Below are 19,482 nucleotides of genomic sequence, written 5' to 3'. Positions count from 1 at the left end.
CCTTTTTCTTGCATCATCAAACTTTTTTACTGAAAGTTTCAATCAGTTACACATATGCAACTTCAATGAAGGCAATGGAATTGCAGAGGTGTCAGTGAGGCCATACATTTAAAAACAATGGTAATACATGCATTTAATTTAGGACATAATTTGGCTTACAGAACTCTTATTAATGCTGATGCATACTATGGAAAAAATGCACTTTACCACTCAAAACCCAGACTCTGTTTACATGGCTGGCACTTAGAAAAAACATCTTACAGACTAAACATTTGATACATGAATAATTGGGAAGATAGGCACGCAACCCCACATGCAATTAAAACAAGTAATTCTTTAGAGCAAAACTACACTTTAAGCAGAGGAATGTAAAAACTTGCCCTAACACTTTTTTGTACTTTCCAGTTTAGAGGTGGAGAATTCTACAAACAGATACAACTTGAAATAAACACACACATTCATTGGATACAAAAGTTCCTGGGGCACTATAATTCAATACTCAGTTCAGTTAAAGGGAAACTGTCAACTTGAAAGCTAGTCAATAAAAATTGCTTAAAGTATTTTCAGGTACTAGACATGTTTTTGAGTCCCTCTACCAAAACTTGTATTCTGATTATACTTTCCTAGTTTTCTAATAATTCTTCTCTTCCCTGTAGTTGGGGTAAGCCCCTCAATAAACAGTGACAATGACTATGCATATTTCACAACAATGTAAATAAATTGAAAAAATAAATGTTTTTTCTTTTGTTTACCATTATAGGTTAACATATTATAGGTTAACATAGCATATTAACTTCAGTAGGTAAAATTTTACAGAGAAATTTATCTTAAGTTAAAAGTCCCTGTAAATATAAATGGAATGGGGAAAAGTGTTAGGAATAACCATATGTATCACTTTTTTTTCTCTTGACCTCTAAATATTGACATTTGTTTACTGTTACAATAGTGACAATCCCTAGCATTTAAAAATCACGGTTCAGGCTCCCAAAATCAAAAGACTAGATTAAAAAGTGAGATCATAAAATAATTGTTTTGGGGTCTTTTTATTTGACTTCTGGTGTTTGAGTCTTTAGGGGTCATGTTTTCCAGCAATTCTCTGAAAGTAAGGACAGAAACATCCTAATTAAAAAAAAAAGTTGCAATTCTTAGCTTCACATAATTTCAAGAGCTGTGACTGTCAGAAAATACCAAATGTTGCAGGACATGTATTAAAACAATGTGTTGACAATTCTGCTGTTGTCTTAGACCTTGGCCTATGTACTCTATTAGTAAATTTTACCTTCTAAAGCCCATCTTGCAAGGACTTTAACATATGCTTAACTTCTAACGTGTGAGTATCCAGTTGAAATCAACAGAATTACTCACATGCTTAAACTCCTACATACCTCTTAGTAGGAGCGGGGCATTTAATTGTAATGACCTGATTTTTCTGGTGTGCTGATTCTTCACAGTTTCAGTTGGCTTTATTGATAATGTGAAAATCACTCCCAGAAGCATTTGAACGTGTACCAATGGTTCTAGCATGAAGAATGGCCAAGAGTGTTAGGAAGATGCAACTGATTTTGCCTCTGGGAGTTTTCAGCTTTTAATATTTCTCACAAGAAAAATGCATTTCAATCCTTGACAGATTTAAAAGTTAAATATTTTACTGTAGCCTTGCTCATATAATTTAACACTAAATGCATAAATGAAGTATCTACCTTACCTCCAGGGAATCTGCTGTAAATTAATGTCAGATGTATGCACTGTGAGAAGGAGACAAAGCACAGATGACAAGAAACAACATGTAGCAGTCAGGTTGAGTAACCTGGACAATTTATTTAATGGGAAATCAACATATCCTCTTGTCTAAAGTGAGTTTTACACCTTTAAAAACTATGATTTATTTTGTTTTTAAAGTGAAATACATTAGACAACCAGATTCACTGCTGGAGCATGTGAGAGAAGCTCCACTAAAATCAAAGGGCAATAAATTAAGTTGGTTGAGAGTATTTTGTTAAGCAAAAAGTGTGTGCATTTCAGACTTATTTCTTGAGGAGTATTGTAGAGCAGTAGTTCATTTGTGAGATACAAAAAGGAGGGATTAAAGAAACAGTAGATCTCTCTTACGTGTGTGCTGATTATTAGTTTACCTACAAGTGCTCTGTAGGTACACCATCACTGGGTGGAAGTAATGTATATTATTTGGGCATATAAAATATCATAAGACTAAAATATAGTCATTATATTACACTGGGCTTACATTCATTTATGGGGCTAAGGCTATCTCTAATAACAAGATCCACTAGACTTGCAATACATTCTAAAACTCACTTGTACTGAGAAGCCAGGTTAAACTGAGTTGTAATAAAATTCCTACATACGTGTGATTATGGTCTGAAAAGCAACTATGAAATAAAAATCATGTACATACTCAACAGATCTGTGCGTTTAGACAAGTCTGCTTCATTCTGAGAAAAAAATAAGCTGTTACTGCTTTTCACTCCTGCTAGTCCTGCAGACTTATTTGAGACGTATTCCTTAAAGAGATTTGTTACGGAACAGTAAGCTGGATTCTACTTTGACTCATGTATCATCAATAAAATTGTTAATCAAGTAGCAATTACAAAATCTCTTACTGTTGACACACAATGTAGAAAGAACAGCTTTGGACTTTCAGATACCAGGCTGCATACTTCTTCCAGTATTTGGTCTATGATCTTATTTTATATCTATAATATCTTTATCACAGCTTTTCACCTTGTGTGTAATCGCCTCCAACAGTTACTTCATACTCTCCAATGATTAGGATCCTACCAAATTCACAGTCCACTTTGTTCAATTTCACAGTTATAGGGTTTTAAAAATAGCAAATTTCATGATTTCAGCTATTTAAATCTGAAATGTTGTTGTAATTGTAGGAGTCCTGACCCAAAAAGGAGTTGGGGGGAGGTGTCGCAAGAGTTATTGTAGCGGGGGGTTGTGGTACTGCTAGTCTTACTTCTGCGCTGCTGCTGGCATTGGCGCTGCCTTCAGAGCTGGGCAGCTGGAGAGCGGCAGCTGCTGGTTGGTAGCCCAGCTCTGAAGTCAGAGCTGATGCTAGCAGCAGTGCAGAAGTAAGAATGGCATAGTATGGTATTGCCTCCCTTACTTCTGTGCTGCTGCCTGCAGAGCTGGGCTTTCAGTAAACAGCCGCCACTCTCTGGCCGCCCAGCTGTGAAGGCAGTGCAGAAGTAATACCGTGACATCCCCTCCTGCCCCCAAATAACTTGTGACCTGCCCTGCAACTCCCATTTTGGTCAGAATCCCCAGTTTGAGAAATGCTGGTCTCTCCTGTGAAATGTGTGTATTTTTACCCTATATTATACAGAAGACCAGATTTCACAGTCCATGATGTGTTTTTCATGGCCATGAATTTGGTAGGGTCCAACCAATGATCTATCCAGAAGGTTTTAGTAAGAATGTACTCTCCTGTCTGTATCCATCTGTTCTATCTTGTCTTAGATATAAGCTCTTTGGGGGAAGGACTATCGTCTTCTCTGTTTGTACAGCACATAGCACAATAGGGTCTTGATCTATGAGTAGGCCTTCTAGGCACTATGATAAGAGATTTTCAACACACTCCTCCATGATAGTCAGTGTGACTGCTATGCTATACCAGAACATATTTTTATTAAAATAATCTCAGCCCTGAGGAACTTCCAGTGTAAAAAGTGATATAGATAAAATGTGCTGGGAGACTCAGGGGAGAGAGCAAACTCTGTATTTTCCTATTCCCCCTTCCTTACTGCTTCCCTTGTTTTACTCGTGTAATGTTGTATGAGAAGGCATTTGATGTGGCTTACTGTTTGTGGGTGGGTATGATGAAATAAGTGTTTAGAAGAATTAATATGAAAAGAAAAGGAGGCCTGACAGACTGGATTGTAAGTTTGTTTCATGCATAGTGGAAGAAGAAGGCAGAGATGAGTGGGAGGACACAAAAAGGGGAAATGAATGGAGTTACATCAGGGATGAATTTAACCAATAATAGTGAATGTGTGACATCACAGTAACTTTCTCATCAATAAATTATAACATCAGAACTCAGAGCTAAAGCTTCACTGCAAGAAGATAAAAGCCAAAGTGAGGAGGACAGAGAACCCTCATCCAAAATCAAGTATTTTGATTAATAGGAAACAAGCCCCAGGCAAATGTATTTCTTTGTATGCTCTCTCTATTCAAAATTGCTTCACTGTGAAAATCTTTTTTTAAAACTTGTATACATGGGACCAGAACTTTATTGCAGGAAGCAGACACCAAGTAATAACTGAAATTGTTCCCACTAATCAAATTACAAGATTCCTACAGAATATGTTGTGCAGCGTGATCTTTTCTGTTAAAGCAGAATGCAGATTTCACTCTTTAAATGCTTAAACAGAGCAAAGCAGTTCAGTATAGCTTCCTCCCACAGGCAGTTCTTAGGGTCAGAGCTAGGCTCTTCACATACATGTAGCGGTAGAAGTTCATATGGATTTTTTTTTTCCAAATTAGCTTTTTTTAACTTAAAATTTCTCCACTGGCAGTAGCAAAAGTAAGAGTGCTAGCATAGATGAGCCACCACCGTGTTATCTGGTGCTGTTCAGAACAGGCCTATATGATGTGACAGTTCAAAACACCAGCAGCAGCTGGCAGTTAGTCTACATTCAAATTCTCCCCAGTGGAGTTGAAACAATGGTACAATATATACAGTAGGAAATTTAAAAAAAAAAATGTTTAGTGTAGACAAGGCCTTAACTGGGCATGCGTTCACCTTGAAAATCTCTAATTTAAAAAAAAAAAAAAGGGGGTGAGGGGAATTGATATGCTGTTTGACCTGAGAGTTTATTCAACCACACGGCCCCAAACGCTGCACCTCGTCTGTCCCCGTAAACCTTCGTGCGTGTCCGTGTGCGTGTGTGAATCCTGCTCTCACAGCAGCCTGCGTGCGCCTAACCAGAAAACTGCACCGACGCCTCCCCGGGGGAAAGGAGCCTAGCCCTGGGTTAGTAGTGGTCTCTGGCGGTAGTGTCACTGAGATTTCATAAGTGTTGGAAATAAAAGCCACCTAAAGTTGCAGAAATGTGGGTGAACTTGTCCATTTAGTTAAAAACTCTTTCTTGAGTTTTTAACTAAATGAGATGACAAAAGACATTTAGAATATGGCACACTCTCTCTCTCAAAAAAAAAAAAAATCCTTCCAGTATCTAGAATTCTTTCTGTGAAAAAGTCAACATATTTTAGAAAGTGTTCAGAATTTTGCTGAATCCCATTTCTTCTGTTTGGAATCACAGGGTCACACAGCTCCGTACTCCTATCTCTCTAGAGATCCACCTTTCAAATTACCACAAAAATACAGGCAATATTAAACATAACATACAATTAAGCATGAGCATCCAGCAGTTTTTAGTGGGGGAAAATTGATAATAATTCAATAATATTGGAAGCTAGTTCAATGGCAATTTGAGAGGCTTTACAGACTCAAAGACCATTCTCTGTACAGTATTTTCAGCCTTTTCAAAACAGAGATTCAAACATGATCTTTTCATTTTCATGCTTCTAATGAAATGTTTGTTAGAAAAGTGGCTATTCAGCCACCTATCAGTGAAATTGTATTATGAATTGGTATTGTTGCATGTTATACCGCTGCAGAATGTTTGCATACGATACTGTGTATTGCTTCTCAGAAAAGTAAACAATTGCCCCTTTTAAACCACAAAAATGCATGTCTGCTCTCAAGTGGACACACTTTTGACTGCATCATTAAAGAAAAATGTGCTGCCTATGATATGAAGAGAACAACATTACACAAATCCCAATACTTCATCATAAAAAAATGTACAAACACAAACGAAAACTTTTTTTCCCCTACATCTAGCAGTACATCGCCAGAGAAGCCATCCCACACAGAGCTAGAACATTTCAGAAGATTCCACATAGCCAGTCTAAACAGACCTAGAAAGAACTCATTAAAAAGGATATTCTAGAAGTTAGAAGGTTGCTCTCACCAGCTAAACCAAACCAAACCAAAATGCTCTTAATATTTTTATGAAGACTCCCACTAAACAATCATCAATTCCACAAAATCAGTAGGTGAATTTTTTTTACAGGAATCAACTTAAAAAAAGAGATTACGTATAATTTTCAAGACCAATCACTTTCTCTCTTGCTTTTACTTTGTGTTTGAGAGGACCTTTTTCCCCATGCATCAACATTTCTGCTTTCACCCCGTAGTGAGATCACCATCTATTACCACAAAAACTAACATATTACAAATAAAGCATGATGATTGCACTGCATGATCAAGTGAGGAATGAGGGTGGGACAGGATCAGGCCATTTTTTTTCTTTAAAACTGATTATCTTTAATTATCAAAGAAAAAGGATGAAACATTAGTGAAACTTCTAAGGAGGTTACTCTTTAAGTATGTGTAAAAATTGTCTCCTTTGTAACAAAGTCTAACTTTCTGAATTAAGATTGTAACAGCTGATGGTAGATTTAAGGGTTGGCAAATATTGACTTTGTCACTGTCAAAGTTTCTTCACCCTGGCCCCTTCCTCATTCTACTCTTGTGTGTTGTTGTTTTTTTCTTTTTTTTCCCAGTGGTACAGGATTATGTTTCCACTGAGCGCTTTAGAGGTATTTGTAACTGAGGCCTTATCATTAGGACTGCCACTTAATTTACTTACCAATTCCTCACTTTTTCACCCATGTTTTTTTTCCATGCTGCCCCTTACACATGGAATGCTCTCACAGAACTGATCCATTAAATACCATTATCCTTTCTCCAGATCTCTCCTTACATCTTTCTGATGCCTATGAGAAATCGGCCAGTTAATGATAAGGTGAAGGGCAGATGAGGATAGTAGATAACCTATTTACAATAACAAAAACAGCTTGTAAGTGTGTATGGACTTAATCTAAAGCCCATTAAAAGGGATGGAAAGATTCCCATTAACTTCAATGGGTGTTGGATCAGGCCCTATGTGTATATAAAAATGGTATATATTTGTGTTCCTTTTCCTCCTATCACCTACATGTCATAGTAGACAAGTAAACTCTTTGGGACCTAGGTTTGTATAGTACCTAGAACATTAGCGCTCCACTTCACTCTTGTCTGGGGCTTCTGCAAACTGTTACATGATGTAAATACAAATGAGGGGCCTATACCCGGTATACACCAGCACTGTGACCCAAGAACCTCTGGATGCCACCTGGCAGAGGGCAATGGGGTGTCTAACTGTACAGGAACCCCCTGGATTCACTAAAAGAATGTCATGTAAGGTATCTACTGAAAGCCTGTGTCACATAACTATGGTGAGATGTATTATGGAGAATATTAGAGGACTTATGTTTATATACTACAAATTATGTTATCTAGGTGTGTAGGTCAAAACAGTAGAGTGACTTGAGCCAAACTCCTCCAGACAGACGCTGGGGGACCAATATATCATACAACAAGAGCCTATTAGCATGCTAAGTCAAATGCTAATGAAGAGCTGGTGAAGACTTGAGAAGGAAACTAATAGAATGAGGTAAACAGCAGGGAAGGGGGAACCCTACCTTGAGGTGAACATCAAAGGTCTGTTCTATTGGGGGGGGCGCAAAGAGGCACTGGCATCCTTCACTTAGGAAGTAAACTGACAGTAAATGTGCTTAATGAGAAAGGGATCTCAACCAGGCTTGGCTGAAAATGCTGGCATGAACTTTGAGACAAGCTTCTATAGACAGGAGGATAACATGTTGGTTAAGCTTAGGTTTTAGAAAACATGTTATGATGATGATTTATATGTAACAATTTGTTCCCATCTCTTATTTTTTTAATTTTGTTTATAGTTGAACTTAAGTGTTATGCCTTAAAGGGTAAACTGTGATACATTGTTGCTCAGAGAATAGAGGATTTGGGATTTTTGTTGGTATCAAGTGATCAGGAGCTACACACTACAGGGAGCTACACTGAAGGGACTCAGGGCTGGGGTGCACCTTTTGTCAACCAGCAAGGCAAAAACAGGACCTGGTCCCTACAAGAGTGCTTGACAGTCTGGGTGTGGTAGGGAGCTAACCCTCAGCCAGCACAATCAAGATTCCCTCATACTGGAGGCAGGGAATAACAAGGTAACTCTCAGCACTGGCTGCCCTGAGAAATGTCACAAACATCCCCAAAACTGGCAGTGCTCTTGAGCAGGGCTGTTATTTAGAAGAAAAAGAATTCAAGGTTTGGGCAGTGAAAGAGGGAAGTGGGTACTGAAAACACCAGGACTGAATCAATTTTGCAGGGCGAGGTGAGGGGATACAGCCTTAATTAAGGCTTGGGGTACATTGTTCCGCCGGGATATTATGATAATCCAGATTAATTTATTCAACCTCGTATGACCGCCAAAGGCAGAAAAATTTACGAACCTACCTCTGCCTGCCACAGTTTTGACTCACATAGTCTAGCGCTGATACTAATGACTAAGTCGGGGTTGGCGCAGCCGGCATGTAACAGAGCCCTGCCGGGCTGGCGGATCCCACTGTCCCTTTCAGGGCGCTTGTGCAACCTCAGCTGGCTGATGAGTGGCGGGGACGAGGACATTTTGACAAGTTGCTGCCATGAGTGTCACTCTCCTTCGTTACCCCGGGACGGGCGCGGAGGGAAAGCACACACAGCTGGCCCCACGCTGGGTGTGCCTCCTCCCAGAACCGCCGGCCTCCGCCCAGCACCCACTTCTTTCCGTGCGGGCTGGGCACAGGAAAACAGAGAGAGACACGCTCCCCCTCCCGCACCGTACTGAACGACAGCTAACTGGCCGTTGTCATAGAGGCCACAGCGATTCACGCTGCCAATAGTCTCCTCCACGGCTGAGCAGCAACACCTCGGCCGGCTCCTAGTGCACTTAACCACCAACAGGAGCAGAGTCCGACTGACACACTGCACCCACCTCCGCAATGGCAAGCAGTAAAGCACGCCCCTCGCCCTGCTACTTGTGCGCATGCGTCTGCGCCTTGTAGCGGTAGTGGCACCGCCCCGCCCCCGTGGATAGTAGTGAGGGGAGCGCGGCGCGCATGCGCGCGGTAGAACACCCAGAACCCGCTTCAGCCGCTACAACCGCAGCGCCGGTGTTCTACCGCTGGCGCAGCCCTGCAACCGCCACCTCGCGCTCTCCCTGCCCATGGAACCCTGAGACCGATTTGAAAATAACCGCTGTTCCTGTGGCCTGGCGATGTGCCTGTAACCGTCGGCGCGGGGGGCGGGGCATCGCCGCTCTCTCTTGTCTCTCGCTCGGGAAGAACAGCTCCTTGCCTGGGCTGCCCCGCCCGGCAGCACCGTGCTTACCCAGGGCGGCTCCTCGGTGTGCGCTCCGGACCTCCCGCTTCCCCTGGAGCTCCTGTGAGCAATAGCCTGGGCTGGAGCCCGGACTAGCGCGGCGCTCGGCTCGCGGGTTGAGTGTCAGGCGGCCCCCGGCCTTTTCTTCTCCCGGCGCTGCGGACCTGCAGTGGACTGTCCTAGGTAAGGGACCTGGAGCTCGTGACCCTGCCGGTCACAGGGAGGAATGCGGGGGGAGGGGAGGGGAAGCCGGAGCTCCCTCTCCTGTGGCGGAGGCGAAGGGATGGGGGCAGAGGGACCTGGACCCCTGGCTCTACGGGGGGAGAAGGGTGGTAATTGAAGACCTGAGAGGAAAAAGAAGGCAAATATTCAAATACCCCCGCTGCAGCCTGCAATAAATTATAATATGTATGTATTATAGATGTATATGGTATGTGTATTTATATAGAGGGTGTTGGTAGATGTATCCTGCCTGGATCTCATGTACTTATCTGTATTTATTGTGTGAGATCCCCAAGTGCTGTTCAGAGCCACATGCCCACTGATGGTTTCACAGGTGCGGTGGGAGGGGGCAGCGTCCTGTCCATGAGATACTGTCCTCAGTGTCGAGGTGCTGCGATTAAATTACTACCACTGTTTGAATTTATTTCTCTCTCTAATAAACTGAGTAGGGAAGCCTTCTGTGCAGCACCGCTGAGATGGGTATTTCTGTGCACTTTGCCACCACGCCCTGATTCATGGTTTCCCGAAGCGTTGAGTTTGCCCCCCCTAGGGTGGGCACAAAGGGCTATTGCAGGGGTTCAGACAGTCTTCTCTGTTGTTCTTTGGGATCTCAGCTTTCATTTAAAAAGGAGTGCCATTTAGCTGTTATGGAAAACCTTAAAAATGTGACCACAGTGTAACTGATGCAGTGTCTGCCTGTATTTGCAGAGAGCTGGAATGAAAGGTCTGTTGTAAGGCTACCCCATTCATTTAAATGATGATAGTTAGCATTGTTGACATTTCAAGTATTTCACGAAGTTTGAGAGGAAATCTGCACTATCTAATCTGATTGAGCAATTATTTTGGGTAGGCCTTTAACAACACGTGGTTGGGTTGAAGAGGAGCATATGCTTGTCTTCATTTTCCTAGGGGAGCAGGGCTTAGTTTCCAGCATTTTGGGAGACTGTCTTAAATCTCTAACTCTCCCGTGAGGAGGTGAGTTAAATCACTTCCTAGCTGCTATCTTTATTTTTTACTGTCTACTGTACCTCTAAATAAAAAATTAAAATACCTTTTGAGCTAGCAGTTGAAGAGCAGTGGTAACAATATTATGTCCCTAATGCTTCACTGGCTAGTTGCATCATGTCAGAACTGATTAAAGGTGCTGCAGAAATACAAGGTATCACTTGGGCCTTGTATCATTGTTTCTTCGTTTCAGAAAGAGAATGCAGAATTAACAGGAATTGAGAGAAGCTCACTGATAGTGCCAGGTCTGATAATATTCTTGAGCTGGATCTAGGAGTAGTTAAGTATGAGGACTGAGGGAAGTTCTGTGACAGGTGCATCAGGCAAAATAGTGGTAGTGTCCATTCTAGAGCAATCTGGAATTGCTTCAAAGGAAAGAATTCATTTTCATCATGATTCTCTTTAGCCAATATATAGAAGATGACATAGTGTTTTAATGTGAATTTTGGAAAATGTGATTCAGATAGGAATCCAAGTCACTGAGATTTGGGTATGACAAAGGTCTTAAAAATAAACAGCAAAAACAGAACTCACAATTAATGTACAACTTGTTGTCTGAACATTGCTAGATACAGTCTCTTGAGAAGCTTGTAATTTGATAGGACACATTGCTGAACAGGTATTTTTTATAAGTAGAACCTCTGGAGAAGGAGAAAAACACAAAGGAGGTTTGATATAGTGGCTGATACTTGTAGTAAATGTTTAGTGTGGTGCAATTTGTTAAATAATAGTGCCGCAATTCAAGCTTTGGTTTCTGTTGCCAAGCACAGGAAATTTGGGGGAAAGTAATCTAGTTGATTAATTTGAAGAGTGTTGTTTTTAGTGGTTACAAAATTACACTTTAATGACTCCTAAAGAAAGGAATTCATACCTCTATTGTACAGTATTTACTGCAACATATATAAAATCCTCTTGAAACTAGATAACAGGTTACTGTAAATGTATGTAATGGATAGTTAGTCTCTTTAAAACGCCCTTTAAAAATATAGATAATCATGTGCATTCAGTGTGATAAAATATTTCATATTAGTAGTGGTACCTAGGTACTAGAGTGATAAGCAATTTTAAAATAACTTAGTTTTTGCTCTCGTGTATTAGGCATATATTGTATAATTAATGAAATAGTAGGGAAGTATGCGGGTGTGCTATACATACCAAACCCAACATCCAACGTTGTCTGTGTTAAAAGATGCTGACAAATTCAAGTTATACTATTTTAAAAATATTTAATTTCCTAAGTGTCATTTTACAGAATGAACTACTGTGAGATTAAGTACTTCAGTTATCAAATGTTGAGGCTCTTAGTGTTTGTTTCTAATACATATTATTGTATAGTCAGATTCAGAATGTGAGCTGTTCATCATGCATTTTGTTTGTGGGTTTTTGTTCTTTGTTTTTTTAATTTATTAGAAAATAGAGCCTTGGTCTGTAATAGCAATATGTATCTTCAGTGAATGAATCTTTCCCTTATGTCATTTGGTGAGAAGATAATTATTTTTAAAATGTGTGCGTGAAAAGATGGAGATGTTGTTATAATGCTGTTCACTTAGTTATGAAATAAAAATCTGATATCGTATTAAATCTCACTTCGCTGTAAGAATGTAATTTTATTTTTGGTTTGGTTTTATGCATTTGTTTCAGTTTTCCCACTGTCTATCCCAAGCTCTAGTGCCTGTCCATAATTTAATATACAAACCTATTACCTTGAGCTAAGTCTGGTGTTGCTTTTAGAGTTCTAGAACACTGGCAGTTCTGTTCTCCTGTGTCTCCAGCATGTTTAGCTACTTTGGGTAGCACTGACTTTTGAAATTCCAGCTATTTTCTTCCACTGCATCTCCCATCAAACCACAGATGCCTCAAATAGTGCCATGGTATTTTTTTTGGGTTGAGTGGCACGAACAGCTTCAGAGCTCCAGGAATAAATCTAAGAGCCTGAAGTAAAAGATAAACTGTGATCTGCTGCTATGTTAATACCTTGTGGAGTATTGGTGCCTATAAAGTGCAACTCAGCAAGCCTCTCTCAAAGTATTTGTGCTTTGTAATCACATCTTATTTTATAAAGGATTTCACTGGGCGAAGTGAGCCTCTGTACCTTGTCTGGCATGACAGTGGCCACCTAGGTACCAATTCTTTAAGACGTCAATTACCGTACACCTCTCAGCACAAGAATACATTACTGCTGCTGTGTCTATGCCAGCATATTCATGCCTTTGTGGAGCTGTAAGATAACTGGCATATCAGGTTTGCTTGACAGCATGAGGGTGTCAGAGTACTAACTAATCAGTAACCACAAGTTAGAATCCAGCAAACAGCTCCAATAGGAGCTGGAGTTTCATGTGTGGGCTGTGAATATTTGTAAGCCAGTTTTCCAAGGTTGAGTTTTTTAGGTCAGTGATGTAGATTCAACCTTATTCAGCCAAACACTCCACCTTTGTAGTCTCAACGCCTACTGACCAATATTGTTGAGGCATTGTGACTTCCATACCCTTATCTAGACACCAGGCACTGGGCAAGCTTTAATCGGTGTATATCAGGTTTTATTAAGGCAACAAATCTACCACTATGAGCATATTTCATCTTGTCATTTGTTGTGTTATCCAGCACATACCAAGTATTCTTGGGTTCCTGATCAGCTGTCCAAAGACTAGCCTGGTTTCTCAGAGACTGGCATAGCACAAGGAAGCACTGGTACATAGATCTGAGCACAGAGTCTTGTGGTAGGAAACATGATTTAGGACAAGTGGTCTCAGGACCAGTGAGAGTGATGTATTAGACCTTCTTCCAGTGGGGCACACTGACCGTGAATTTCTTAGCCATTGACTTGAACAATAGGCTGAGGGGTCTCCTGCACTTTGTAACAAGAAAAGAAAGTATTAACTGGTGGTGATGTCTTCATCCTTTGTGGAAAGAGGCTCCGGTGGGCTTTTAACAGAGACCTCTGGTAGCTAAGTCCTGGAAAAGCTCAGGCATGTCAAATGTTAAGTGAGCCTCATAGCCCAATGCTAGCCCACAAAACAGATTTGTGTTTGTTTTGTGTTTATAGCTCGCCATGCTTATACCATCATGCTGAGAATCTGGCTTTGGATCATCCCCAAAGTGTACCTCATTCTGTCCCAGTGCAGGTTGCCCTCTCAGTAGCAGTTTGATTACTGACAGGGTTAAAATTATTCGGTATGGTATATCCAGTCACGTGGCTTGAGTCCTGGCTGCATGAAAGCAATCTAGCAGAAGGACATGCAGCTTCAAGTGGGGGAAAAGTTGCAGTGTGGTACAGACAGCTCTCAGGGACCCCTTTATGTACCCCATTCTAAAGTTGTCTGACTCCATCTCTTCTTTTAGTCTTTTTCAAGGCACAGTAGCCAGCATTGCCACTTGGAGCATGCACTGCTAGCACTGAGCACAAAACCAGTGTGCATAGATGCTGGCTTCCATTTCTCACAATTTCTCTAACAATAGATACTGAGCTGTTTTCATTATTTCCACCTTGTATTTGGAATTGATTTTTTTTTTCCCCCACAGGGCTCTAACCATGTGACAAATCACAATTCCAAATTCCAACCATGTTCCATTAAAATCAAGGAAACTAATCAGAGTAAGGTACCATACTACTTAATGTAAAGATATCACATCTGTTCCTTTTGAGATTGCTGGATGAATGGCACTTTAGATATTGGGGGAAACCCTGAGCCACCACAGATCACTTATGATTCTCTGCTCCTACCCCGTCTGTTAATTATTTAAATTGTATTCATCCCATTTAGATTTGTCTGACAGACCTTCTGAGGCCCCCATGAAAACTTATAGCACTCTACAAGTAAAATATAATACTAGTAAAATGCACAGTATTGCAGCTCTACCACATAAATACAAGAATTAAATGTGAATCAGATTAATTTAACTGTGTAGTTCTTTGTCACAGAATAAGCAAAGAGCTATTGTTGGTTTATTAAAAAAAAAAAAAAAGTCTCTACACTTGATATTCTTCCTCCTCCTCTCAAGCCAAACTCACTGTTAGCATGTGTGGCTTGGACCTCACTGAAGTCAATAATTACACAGTTTACACCAGTGGTGAATTTGGTCCTATTATCTGTCATAGTATCAGAACAGGATTTTTCCTTTTAATTTCCAAGTTATCCCCTCTCCCTCCCTGCAACAATGGCAATGGCATTGTCTTATCTCCAGGAGGATGTCTGTATGCGTAAACCAGAGTTACACTCTGATAAGCAACTTTGTATCTATATAGTATTTCCCATCTCCACTAGGGAAATACTACAGATTAACTCTGGTTTACCTCCACTGGGGGTAGCAACTTTGAGAATCCTAGTGTAGATCAACCACCAGTTAACATCACATTTTAAGCACCAGAATAGTTAACCAAGCCCAGAGAAGGTCTAGTCAACAGGTACTTGAAATGCGGATAGCTGCCTACACAAGGTTTCTGAAGATTGTTGTCACTGGTGGAACTGGACTAGTATAAGCAGTGGTGAGAAATCTTTGCAAGATTTCCCTTGTCTAGATAAGGCCAGAGAGTCAGTGGCAGAGTTGGGAACAGAACTCCACCAGTCCTGGCTCCCACACCTGTGCTTAAACTGTATTCAGCAGGATGGATAAAAATTGATTGATTTTTTTTTTGTTAAAAGAAAAAAATTAAAAATTTGATTTTTACTTTTTAAAAACTGTCTAAAATGAAATATGAATTTAAAACAAACTGATATGGACTAAATTTATTATCTCTTAAAACTTTTAAATATAAATATGCTAAAATCATGACCCTCTGTTAAAAACTTTGAGTTAAAGGTTGCTTTTCTATATAAAGAAAGAATCAAGGGAAAATTTAACTTTTGAGGTTAAGCTTTATAAATATGGCACAATAGGACAGCCTAAGTAATTTAAGAGGCTCTCATTTTCAAAAGAGCAGGAACTTAAGCTCCAAGCACTTTCACTTAAGCATATTTGACAGTGTTCTTAGGCTGACCTGAAAAAATCAATTTAATTCACTTACAGTTAATTCATCTGTTTCATAAATCATGATCAAAATATGTTTCATATTTATAACAATGTTTTGTATTCAAAACATTTTATGGTTATTTCATTTAATTCCAGTTAAATCCTAATGCAGCTTGACACAAATGAGAAAAAAGTTTTCTAGTAATTAGGCAATGTATCATTCACCATTTTCTAACATATTAAAAGTATACAGTTAAGAAGATGCTGAAAATATTAAGCTATACAATTGCTTAAATAAACATATCATTATAGCGTACCTCCTAGGTAGCAAAAAGATTTACTAAAGGCTCTGTTCAGTTGTAAATCAACATGTTTTAATGATATCAACCAATAAGAATTCATCTTTCTTTAGAAAATAACTGAAGTACAAATGGAAAATTTGATTAAAATTGGTTTAAATCAAGAATTTCCACTTGGTGATTTAAATTGCTTGATTTAAATCAATCCACTCTGTCTTGCTTAGTTGACTTGCTTTGTTTGTTGTCACACTACTTTGGAACATCCCACACACTAGTTATTCTGCAAGAGTGGAAAGCTGGTGCATATGGTATCTGCGGAGAGAGAAAAAATACTTGCCTTGCAATTCTGCTCTTTAAAGCTATCATCGGAGTGTTACTCACCTTCTTCCCATCATAGTTTAGGCATTTTCTTATGCGGTAATGTGTTCTTTTACGTTTATGTGTCATACAGCTAAATGTGAGGTCATACACCTAGGAGCAAAGAATGTAGGTCACACAGGATCAGGGAACTATATTTTTGAAAGTAGTGACTCCAAAAGAAACTGTATGGGTCATGGTGGATAATCAACTGAACATGTGCTTCCTGTGTGGTGGGGTGGCTAAGAGAGCAAATGTGATCTATAAGTGAGGGGAATATCACTGAAGTAGGGAGATGCTCTTACCACAAATACAGCATTGGTGAGATCACTGCTGCAATACTGTGCCGATTTCTGGTGTTGACACTTTAAAAATGATGTTGACAGTCGGAAAAAGTTCAGAAAAGACCTCCAAGAATATTTGAGTTCTGGAAAACCTGTGCTGCAGTAATAGACTAAAGAAGGTCAGTCTGTTTAGTTGAACCAGAGAAAGGAGACTTGATCACAGTCTAAGTACATGGAGAGAAGATTTCTGATGGTATAGGATCTTCAATTTAGTAGACAAAGTCATAACAAGATTCTGTGTCAGGAGAATGAAGCTAGATAAATTCAGATGGGGAATAAGGCAAACATTTCGAATAGTGAGGGTAATTAACTATTGAAACTACTTAGGGATGTGGTGGGTTCTCTTTAGAGTTTTTAAATCAAGACTGAATGTCAAAAAGGCATGTGTTAGTGCAACCAAAAGTTATGGACGTAAAGCAGGAATCATTTGGTGAAATTCTGTCATAGCTGTTATACAGGAAATGATTATAGTGGTTCCCTCTGGTCTTAAAATGTATGAATCTATGTATATAATTTTTTTTTTTGTTTATCCATAGAGGTACTTGGTTATACAGACTCTCTCTGTATACATTCAAAACTAAAGTGTCAATGTAGGTTTCATATGAACATGTCTTTCTTAAAAAAAACCCCAAAATAAAATCAACACCACACCCAAACCTAGACAGGTGAAAGCATCAGTAGGCTGTACAGATCATGCACACCCTATGGTTCAAATGTTCTGCTTCTTGTTGTGTGGAGACCTTAGCAGTTCAAACACTTGAACTGCTAGGCTTGCACTGGAAGCTTCATACCATGTCAAGAATGTGTAAATAGCACAGCTCTGCTCTCCAAGAATGAATGGTTCAACTTCTTTAAGATACTACTTTTTTGTGTCTTCTGCTTGGTACTTGAGATCCATATTGTTGCTGGTGGTTGTTATCCCAAAGCAAGAACTGTACTCGTATGGTATCCTGACAATCCAGTGCTATATAGTGGGGTTTCTGTTGATCTTTTAGCGCTCACGTTTGGATGAGACATTAAACAAAAATCACTCTGTTCAGATGGCATTTAAAGACCCTGTGGCATTCTTTGAAAAGAGTTAAGGCAAGTGATGGTTTGTCTGTTTATAGAATTCTCTCACTATCTAAATGCCTTGCCTGTATGTGGTGCCAACTCTGTACGCATAGAACCAGGCATCAGAACAAGTGGCACTGTTGGAGGTGATTAGTGGTGTGGCCTAAAATATGATGTTTGTATCCTGAGGGAACATCATGAAGAGAGCTTTTGCAGTATAGTCTGGAATCAGAAGATCATAGTATTTGGGACTGAGAGTAGGGTTCTTCCCCAGAGAAGTGGGATGGAAGGTGTTCTTAGGCTGAGTGTTATCATAAACAGATAAGAAAAGTTAATAGCACAGAAGTACTTTATATCTCTTTGACTGTAAAGGGTTAACAAGTTCAGTAAGCCTGGCTGTCACCTGACCAGAGGACCAATCAGAGGACAGGATACTTTCAAATCTTGAGGGAGGGAAGTTTTTGTGCTGTGCTGTTAGTTGTGGTTGTTGTTCACTCTGGGGCTCAGAGGGACCAGACGTGCAACAAGGTTTCTCTCCAATCTCCTTGGTACAGGTTCGTATAGATTTCAAATAGTGAGTACGAGGTAGATAAAGCGAGTTAGGCTTATGTTTATTTTCTTTATTTGCAATTGTGCATTTGGCTGGAAGAAGTTCCAATTTGTATTTTTGCTGAAAGGATTTTAATTTGTACTTGAATACTTAGGCTGGGAGGGTATTCCCAGTGTCTATAGCTGAAAAACCCTGTACCTAATTCATCTTAAATTTACAAAAATAATTTTTATTGTTTTTTCTTTCTTTAATTAAAAGCTTTTCTTGTTTAAGAACCTGATTGTTTGTTTATTCTGATGAGACCCCAGGGGGCTGGGTCTGGATTCACCAAGGAAATGGTGGGGAGAAAGGAGGGAAGAGGGAGAGAGAGGCTGATTACTCTCTGTGCCAGGATTACTTTCTCCTTGTATTAAGATCCAGAGGGTCTGGGTCTTGGGGGTCCCCGGGCAAGGTTTTGGGAGGACCAGAGTGTACCAGGCACTGGAATTCCTGGTTGGTGGCAGCGCTACAGGTACTGAGCTGGTAATTGAGCTTAGAGGAATTCATGCTGGTACCCCATCTTTTGGACGCTAAGGTTCAGAGTGGGGAATTATACCATGACAAGTGTATACATGTAGATATATCAGGAGAGAATGTAAAGGAATAGAAAAGGAAATGAACAAAGTGATAACATGAAATAGTTGTAGGGAAAAGTTGATATTTGTGTTACCCTCTTATATGCAAAGCTAGTTATCTTTGAGGGGGCATTTGATGATCCTTTTTCTGTTACTGGAATAGAAAAATGGTGTCTTGGCAAACTCTCTTCTCGGTAAATTACACCTCTACCCCGATATAACACAAATTTGGATATAAAGCGGTAAAGCAGTGCTCCAGGGGGGCGGGGCTGCTCGTTCTGGAGGATCAAAGCAAATTCGATATAACACAGTTTCACCTATAACACGGTAAGAGTTTTTGGCTCCCGAGGACAGCGTTCTATTGGGATAGAAGTGTACATTCTAATGTTAAAGGCTTTGTGTGTTAGCTATTGAATGAGTCCCAGATTTGGACCTTAGCGTCCAAAATATGGGGGTTAGCATGAAAACCTCCAAGCTTAGTTACCAGCTTGGACCTGGTACTTGCTGCCACCACCCAAAAAATTAGTGTTTTGGGGCACTCTGGTCCCCCTGAAAAACCTTCCCTGGGGACCCCAAGACCCAAATCCCTTGAGTCTCACAACAAAGGGAAATAATCCTTTTTCCCTTCCCCCCTCCAGGTGCTCCTGGAGAGATACCCAGACACAAGCTCTGTGAATCCAAACAGAGTGACTCCCCCTCTCCGTTCCCGGTCCTGGAAACAAAAAGGACTTTCCTATTCCCCCAGAGGGAATGCAAAATCAGGCTAGCCAATTCAACACACACAGATCTC

The 19,482-nt window shown here is 40.2% G+C and overlaps 1 protein-coding gene across 12 annotated transcripts in view; it reads left to right on the top strand.

Moving 5' to 3' along the window:
• Window positions 1-9,036: 9,036 nt before the first annotated feature.
• Window positions 9,037-19,482, top strand: part of LRRFIP2 (LRR binding FLII interacting protein 2) — a 123,602-nt gene continuing 113,156 nt past the window's right edge. For all 12 annotated transcript variants that reach the window (XM_030551296.1, XM_030551294.1, XM_030551292.1 and 9 more), the window contains exon 1: window positions 9,037-9,484. The gene's annotated coding sequence lies outside the window, so the exon portion shown is untranslated. The remainder of the gene's footprint in view (window positions 9,485-19,482) is intronic.

Source organism: Gopherus evgoodei, chromosome 2 (assembly GCF_007399415.2).
Source record: "Gopherus evgoodei ecotype Sinaloan lineage chromosome 2, rGopEvg1_v1.p, whole genome shotgun sequence".
In the NCBI taxonomy this organism is placed as follows: Eukaryota; Metazoa; Chordata; order Testudines; family Testudinidae; genus Gopherus; species Gopherus evgoodei.
Note: the sequence above shows the minus strand (reverse complement) of the source record. Positions and strands in the feature narration are given on the sequence as shown.